This window comes from Nannospalax galili, unplaced genomic scaffold (assembly GCF_000622305.1).
Source record: "Nannospalax galili isolate Female #2095 unplaced genomic scaffold, S.galili_v1.0 scaffold589, whole genome shotgun sequence".
NCBI classification, from domain to species: Eukaryota; Metazoa; Chordata; class Mammalia; order Rodentia; family Spalacidae; genus Nannospalax; species Nannospalax galili.
The window spans coordinates 4,713,944-4,721,656 of record NW_008360324.1 but is presented as its reverse complement, the minus strand read 5'-3'; the positions used below and the strand labels follow the sequence as shown (position 1 = coordinate 4,721,656).

At 45.1% G+C, this 7,713-nt stretch overlaps 1 non-coding gene across 1 annotated transcript; it reads left to right on the top strand.

The window, feature by feature from the left end:
* The first annotated feature begins 290 nt into the window (after positions 1–290).
* On the top strand, positions 291–394 carry LOC115068829. The gene has a single exon (XR_003848176.1). It is a non-coding gene; the product is annotated as a U6 spliceosomal RNA (small nuclear RNA).
* The last annotated feature ends 7,319 nt before the right edge of the window (positions 395–7,713 follow it).

The following is a 7,713-nucleotide window of genomic DNA, read 5'->3' as shown; positions in this document are numbered from 1 at the left end:
TCTTTTATTTTTATTTTATGTGTATGCATGTATTGCCTGCATGTATGTAAGTGTATCAGTGTCATGCAGTGCCCTCAGAGGTCAGAAGATGATCTCGGATCCCCTAGAACTGGAGTTATGGACAGTTGTTAGCCACCATGTGGTTGCTGGGATTCGAACCTGGGTCTTCTGTAAGAGCAGTCAGTGCTCTTAACCACTGAGCCATCTCTCCAGTCCTCCTCAGGTATAATTCTTAACCCTTTCTAGCCTCAGCTTCTTTTTCATTTTGCTTTTTTAAATGCTAGGAACTCATGCTTACTTCAGCAGCACATATAGTAAAACCGGAACAATGAGGAGATTAGCATGGCCCCGGCATAAGAGCGACATGCAAATTTGTGAAGCATTTCATATTTTTTTAAATCTTTTTGAGAAAAGGTCTCCCTGTAGCCCCAGTTGAGCTGGAACTCACTATACAGACAGGCTGGCCTTGAACTCACAGAGATGCGCCTGCCTTCTGATTGCTGGGATTAAAGGCGTGCACCACTACGCTCTGTGGCATTTCATATTTTTGCAACAGATGAAGACTATTACAAAGTTCCACAACTGGTCAAAAGCAGAGAATGAGTGACTGTGAAGTGCCTGGTCTTGAGTGACACATCTGCAATGCAACCTCTACCCCAAAGGCTCAGGGGACATCACAGAAGAGTGGGTGGAAAGAATGTAAGAGGCAGAGGAACCAGACACCTGCTGCTAGTTAATGCATTCTAGACATGGCAGGGAAGCTGCACCCATGAACTCTGCATATTGTGGTAGTCTAACAAGAGCTACGTGATGGTAAAAACCAGTTGACATGCAAAGGTGGATGGGGCGAATGTCATAGGGTCCCACCTCAAGATGAGGAGTTACAGGTAGTCAATGAATGCTGAGGGAAGGAGAATCGTTTTCTCCAAGGACTAGCTCCCTGGGACGTTATCTAATTCCAAGTGGGCAGCCCTAAACACAGGTACACGAGTACCACTAAAATAGTGTGTGTGTGTGTGTGTGTGTGTGTGTGTGTGTGTGTGTTTGTGTATACAACTGTATTTATTATATGTATATTATATGTAACAATAATATAAAAAAAAAAGAGGACAAGAAATTGACAGGGAGTTGGGGGACATGGGAGGAACGGATGGCGGCCTGGGAGGGATGGCAATAATGCAAAGACAATACTTATGTATAAAATTCTCAGAAGTTAAAACATAAAAACATAGGAGCTTACTCTGTAGAGAAGGCTACAGGAGTGTAAGCCACAGTGATCCTCCTGCCTCTGGATCCCTGGTCCTAAGATCATGAGCATGCACCAGCATACCCAGTTAATCTCAGTTTCTTTCTTTATAAAGTGGGACTTACGAAAAACACTTCCTCACAGAGCCAGGAGACTGAAAGGATTGTTTACCTGCTGCCTAACACAGCACCCAGGAGGTAGAGGGCCACTACATTTTGGCCATTATTATCAAGCTGGCTTTCCCAAGCCCTGAGTTATAGCTGAGTGTGACTCCTGAGTGGTTTTAGGCTAAGTCTTGAGCTTTCTTAGTTCTTTTGGTGAAGGGTCAGGGGAAGGGTGAATTCCTGACCTGTGCCCTGAAATGCTTCTACAAAGCATTTCACTAACAGGTGCCATCCCACTTGGGAGGTCTCTGTCATCCCCTACCTGTAGCTCCTGTGCTCCTCACCATCACCATCCTCCATCTGCATGGGTGGTGTACACCCAGGCATATTGTTCCTTCTGGCCAGTGGTTTCTCCCTGACCTATGATTGGCACCCCTGAGATTCCAGCACAATCCAGGCATCCCAGCTATGTCAGCGTGACTCAGCCAGACTGTCTGACACCCACATGGCCCCGTAGAAGGCTGGCTCCAGAAGATTATTTGGAACACAGTTGAATGCTTGATGGTATGTGTTATCTTTCAGGGGCCAGGCCATTAAAGATGCATCTGATGTTTTGTGGAACTAATGAGATAAATAGCATATGGAAATCCATGAGGCAGGGAGGGAGATGTTTACAGACATAGACAGTAGGTAGGCTTCTCCCACCCACGCAAAACTTTGTAATTTCTCTTCCACATAGAGTCCAAAACAGAAACAATCCCCCAAAGGGAAGCCTTGATGTTGCCATGGTAACAGCCTCAGCAAAACCTGGGTCTGCTGGGAAAACGCTAAAGAACACAGAGCCACCCATCTGCCTCACAGGATTCAACTTGGAGAGCTGCCTGACCCCACTTAAATTCTCTTACCCCACTTTCAGAACACACCATGAAGAAAGTTTGTCAGAGAGACCTAAGGCCCGCCTGGGGCTTTTAAGTTTAACCTTTTAATATCCCTCTCTTTTCATGTACCTCCAAAGGGCTGATGAGTTGGCTACCCCAATAGACTCTGGGTTGTCAGAGTATACTGTTTGCTTTTCCTCCTCTGTTCCTGGACTTGGTCATCTTTTCCCAGAGCACCTCCCATTTCTACCTTCATCCAACCAAGCAGATGGAATCCAGCACACTGCCAGGCACCTCCATGCAGGCAATCAGCGAGTGTCAGAGCCATGCAACCCTTGAAGTCTAGGCTCAGGCGCCAGCTTCCCATCAGGCCTTTTGGTCACCCATTCACCAGACCCTTCAGTACCTCTCTTCCTGTCCCCCATACTATCTAGTCACCTTTTGTTTCCTTCTGCATGCTACTAATGTCAAAGCTACGTATGTGTCTTCTCTACATCCCTATGAACTAAAAGGCTATTGAAGATGCAGTGATAGCAAATCATTCTTGGTGCATTAGTTACTTTTCTGTTGCCGTCATAAAAACACTGACCAAAGCAACTGATAGAATAGTTTGAGTTTATGGTTCCACAGGGATTAGAGTCTCTTATGGTGGGGAGGTGTGGTGGCAAGAGGTGGCCGGAGGAGAAGTGGAACACTCACATCTTCAAGCAGGCACAGGAAGCAGAGAGTGCCTGAAAATCCCACAAGGCTTATGAACTCTCTAAGCCTGCCCCTAGTGAGGCACTTCCTCCAGCAAGGCCACACCTCCTAAAACCTCCCAAAACAGTGCCACCAACTGGGGACAAGATGGCTAAATACATGGAGCCTATGGGGGACATTCTCATTCAAATCACCACAGTAAACTTGACTGAATTTAGAATCACCTAGGAGACACATGTCTGGATGTATCCATGTGGCTTTTCAGAGAGGTTTAACTGTGCAGGGAAGATCTGCCCTGAATAGGGCCAGGGGGAGGGGTGGTTCAGACTGAAGAGCAGAGATAAAGCAGAACATGAACTGAACACTGTAGCTCCTGCCTCTGCTTCTTGATCAGCTGAGATGTGAGCAAACAGCTTCACACTGCTGCTGCCATGCCCACTCAGCAATAATGGACTGTCCCCTCAAACTGTGAGCCCAATTTAACCCTAGGTTGCTGATCAGGAATTTGAATTTTTTAAAAAAGATTTTAAAAATTAATTTATTAAGTGTTTTGCCTGCATGTATGTAAGTGTACCACATGCATGCAATGCCCTTGGAGGCCAAAAGAGGGCATCTGATCCCCTGGAACTGGAGTTATGGATGGTTAGCTGTCATGTGGATGCTAGGAATTGAACCCAAGCCCTCTCCAAGAGCAGCCAGTGCTTTTAACTGCTGAACCATCTCTCTAGCCCCTGACCAGTCATTTTAACACCATGAAGGGAAATATAACTAAGAGATGACCTCAAGGTGTTCATTTTCTTTCTTGGATCATTTAATAAGCAGAATCAGGACTATGACATCTTTCTCTGCCCACAGACACCTGACTTCATAAAGAATCAAGTACCTGAGGTTTGATGGAATGTTATTTATAAATGCGAAAAGTCAGTGTTGGAGGGCCAAACGTCCATTAATTCTGGGAAGTTGCTATGATACGTTCTCAATATTGAGAAATGCATGGCGCTTACTATGAATGAAGAAGACCATCTATATTGGCATGGAAAGATATCAAGAGACTATCATTCACTGGGAAGCATCAATTTACATAAATATCACTGGCAAGATCTCATTTGGGTTTTTAAAACTCAGTGTTCAAAACCCAAAAACCATAAATGTGTCTGAGAGGGCACTGGGTTATCTGAAAACATAAGGAGGATAAGGTACCATCATAAATGAATCACTTGTACCTTGAGCATTTTACTTGAGGTTAATGTACATTTATTTACCAACCTCTTGATGTCAATCCAACACCTATTTTTAAGTGGGTTGACTGATTAGAGCCAGACATCACCTTTCATGTATAAGCCATGATCACACATTGTGTAAGATTTCTGGTTTCTGGTTTCTGGTTTCATTTTCTTTAAAGCAAAATAAGTTAAATATATATAGAAATTTTTCTCTCATTTAGCCCAGGCTGGGATTGAATTCATTATGCAGCCACAGATGACCTTGAACTCTTGGTCTCTTCTACCTCCACCTATGAGTGCTAGGGTTTTAGGTGTATGTCATCATGTCTGGCTTGGAAACAGAAATTTCAGTGCAGGACTCTTCTTCATTACCATAGTAGAATCTATAGTATCCACATGAGTTAAATAACCTCTCTAGGCACCTGTCTTCCTGTTCTCCTCACTGTGACCAAAAGGCCCAACAGAAACAACTTGAGAGATGGTTTTGGCTCAAGGTTCCGGAGAGCTTCCAGGCCATCATGGTGGCAAATAACAGAACAGCAGCTTGGTCTGTGGCAGCAGCAGATGTGATTGAGCCTGTTCACATGGTGCAGACCAGGAAGCAGTCTGCACAGGGTAGAACCAGAGGTGAATAAACACCCCCAGGGCCCAAGTGAGCCACTTTTGTCAGCCAGGCCCCACCTCCTAAATGCTTCTCAGCCTTCAAAACAGGGATGCAAACTGGGAACAAGTACTCAAAACATGAGCTGGTGAGGGATGTTTGAAAGCCAAACAGCACCAATTTCTCATAGATACTGTGAGGTGATGACAGTACTCTGAGGAGCTGAGGGCATAGTTTACATCTAAGTGGGAGAGTACAGTTAGTATGTGGGAGCCTCTGGGTTCAGATTCCTACACCCCAAATACCGTGGTTATATGTGTGTGACTGTGTATGCTTATGAGTATGTGAATGTGTGTATGTGTGTAAAAGAGTATGTATGTGTATATCTGTGTGTGAATATGTGTAAATGGGTGTGTGTGTTAGAATGTGGTGTGCAAGGGTGTGTATGTATGTGTGAAAGAGAATATGTGAGTATGTATATGTGTAAGAGAGTATGTGTTGTAAGTGCATGAGTATGTGTGTGAGAATGTGTGTATGATTGTGTGTATATAGGTGTGTAAGTGTGTGTGGGTATGCATCAGAGAGTATGTATGTATATATGTGTATGAAAAAAGTGTGGGGTGTGTGTGTACATGTGTCTAAAGAGTGTATATGTATGTGAGAGAGTATGTATATGGTATGTGTGTGTATAAGAGTGCATGTCGGGGCTGGAGAGATGGCTCAGCGGTTAAGAGGATTCTCTTGCAGAGGATCCGGATTGAGTTCCCAGTGCCCACATGGCAGCTAACAATCATCATCCATAATTCCAGTTCTAGGGCATCTGACACCCTTTTCTGTCCTCTTCAGGTATTGCACAACATGGGTACACTTATATACATGCAGACAATACACTCATACTTGCAAAATGAACTTTAAAAGGAGTGCGTGTGCCAGGCGTGGTGGCACATGCCTTTAATCCCAGCACTCAGGAGGCAGAGGCAGGCAGAGCTCTGTGAGTTCAAGGCCAGCCTGGTCTACATAGTGAGTTCCAGGGGAGCTGGGGCTACAGGGAGACCCTGTCTCAAAAAGACCAAAAAAAAAGAGTGCATGTATGTGTGAGTGTATATGTGTGTGAATGTGTATGTGAGTATATGTGTGAGTGTATGTGGTATGTGTGTTTGTGAATGTAATGTGCACGAGTGTGTTTGTATGTGAGTGTCCTAGTTTGTTCTTCATTGCTGTGACAAAATACTCTGACCACTACCAACTTGGGAAGGAAAGGGTTTATCCAGCTTACATCTCCCAGGTTACAGTTCATCAGGGAGCCCAAGGTAGGAACTCAGGGAAGAAACCCGGAGGCAGGAGCTGGAGCACAGGCCATGGAGGAATGCTGTTTACTGGCTTGCTCCTCTGGCCTGTTGCAACACAGGCCCACCTGCCCAGGGGTGGTACCACCCACAGTGGGCTGAGTCCTCCCACATCACTCATCAAGAAGCTGCTCCTCAGACATGGCCACAGGCCAGTTCAATAGAGGAAATTCCCCAACTGAGGCTCCCTCAACCCAGGTGTGTCAAGTTGACACTAAAGTGATCCAGCACAGAGAGTGTGCATCTGTGTGTGAGAGTATGTGTGAGCCTGTATATGGTGTGCAAGTGTGTATGTGGTGTGTATGTATGTAGTGTGTATGTATATGGTGTGTGTATATGTGGTATGTGTGTACACCCGTACGTGTGCACATCTGTAGGTAATTGGGAGGGAAGAGGCTGCTTGTGCACATGCGTGGTGTCCAGTAAGGCTTAGCTAATCTACCACGATGTTTTTTCCCATCATTGCAGACAAAAGGAAGATGCAGAAGCAGTAGAGATACAGATACACTCTAACTAGGACTCTGGACACTTTCTCTTTCTGCCTCAAAGATGCTCCAACCCCATAGGCAGTGGAGGAAACGAGCCCTTGACATAACATCCAAAACAAGAATACACTATGTAGCACACCTGTAGTCAGTGGCCAAGCAGCACAGCCTAGTAAGCTAAAGGTAAAGGATGAGATACACATAGGCAGATAGGAGCAGTAAAGATGACAATGATAACAATACATAGAGTATCGATTGGGATATCTTTAGGTGCAAATGATTTTTTAAAAACCCTAACAGGGTGCCTGATACCACCCAAGTGTTCGACTGGTTCAAGCAATGGAAAATTCGGTAGGTCTGGGGCCCTCAGGAGATGCTTAAACTAGCCTGGGGTTCCAGTTCCTTTGACTTTCTCAGCTCTGCCTCACTAAACTCTTTGTTTTCAGGGTGGCTTCACTTTAGTTAAAAAGGAAAATGGTTCTAGCAATTTCAGGCCTCTTGTGTGGGGCCACACCATCACCTTGAAGCCCAAAGGCCACTCCGAAGGAGTCCGGTCCATGCACTCGACTCTGACTCCATCTTTGAGGCAAGACAGATGCAATTATATTGATCAGCTTGGGCCAAAGGGGACCCACCCTCCCTCCGGTGATGGAGCCCTTCACAGAGCCCTGGGTCAGGCACCCTTCTTCTTCTCTGTAGGTAGAATTTCACATTTATCCTTGCAAAACCTTGTGAGATAGGATACTCCTAGCATCTTTTATTTATAACTGAGGAATCTATGGCCCAGTGAGGTTAAGTAACTTTACTAAAATTGTAGAGTTAATTCATGGAAAGCCCAGACTTACACCACTTCGTCAGAGTCTACCAAGGTATTAGTCCCAGGAAGGGTCCTGACAACATTCACTGAGGAAACTTGGCTAGGCTGGGGTGATGAGAATGTAGGGCATGAACTAGTCCCCAAGCAAGGGGAATATGAGATCAGTGCAATTCAAAAATGGGAATGGTATTGTAGCAGAAATAATGATAGTGGGGTATGACAGATGGCTATGTTTTCTATGTATGGCTGCCACTATTTGAATGTGAGGCAGTCCCTAAAAGGTTTGGTCACCAGCTGGTGGTGCTTTGGGAGGT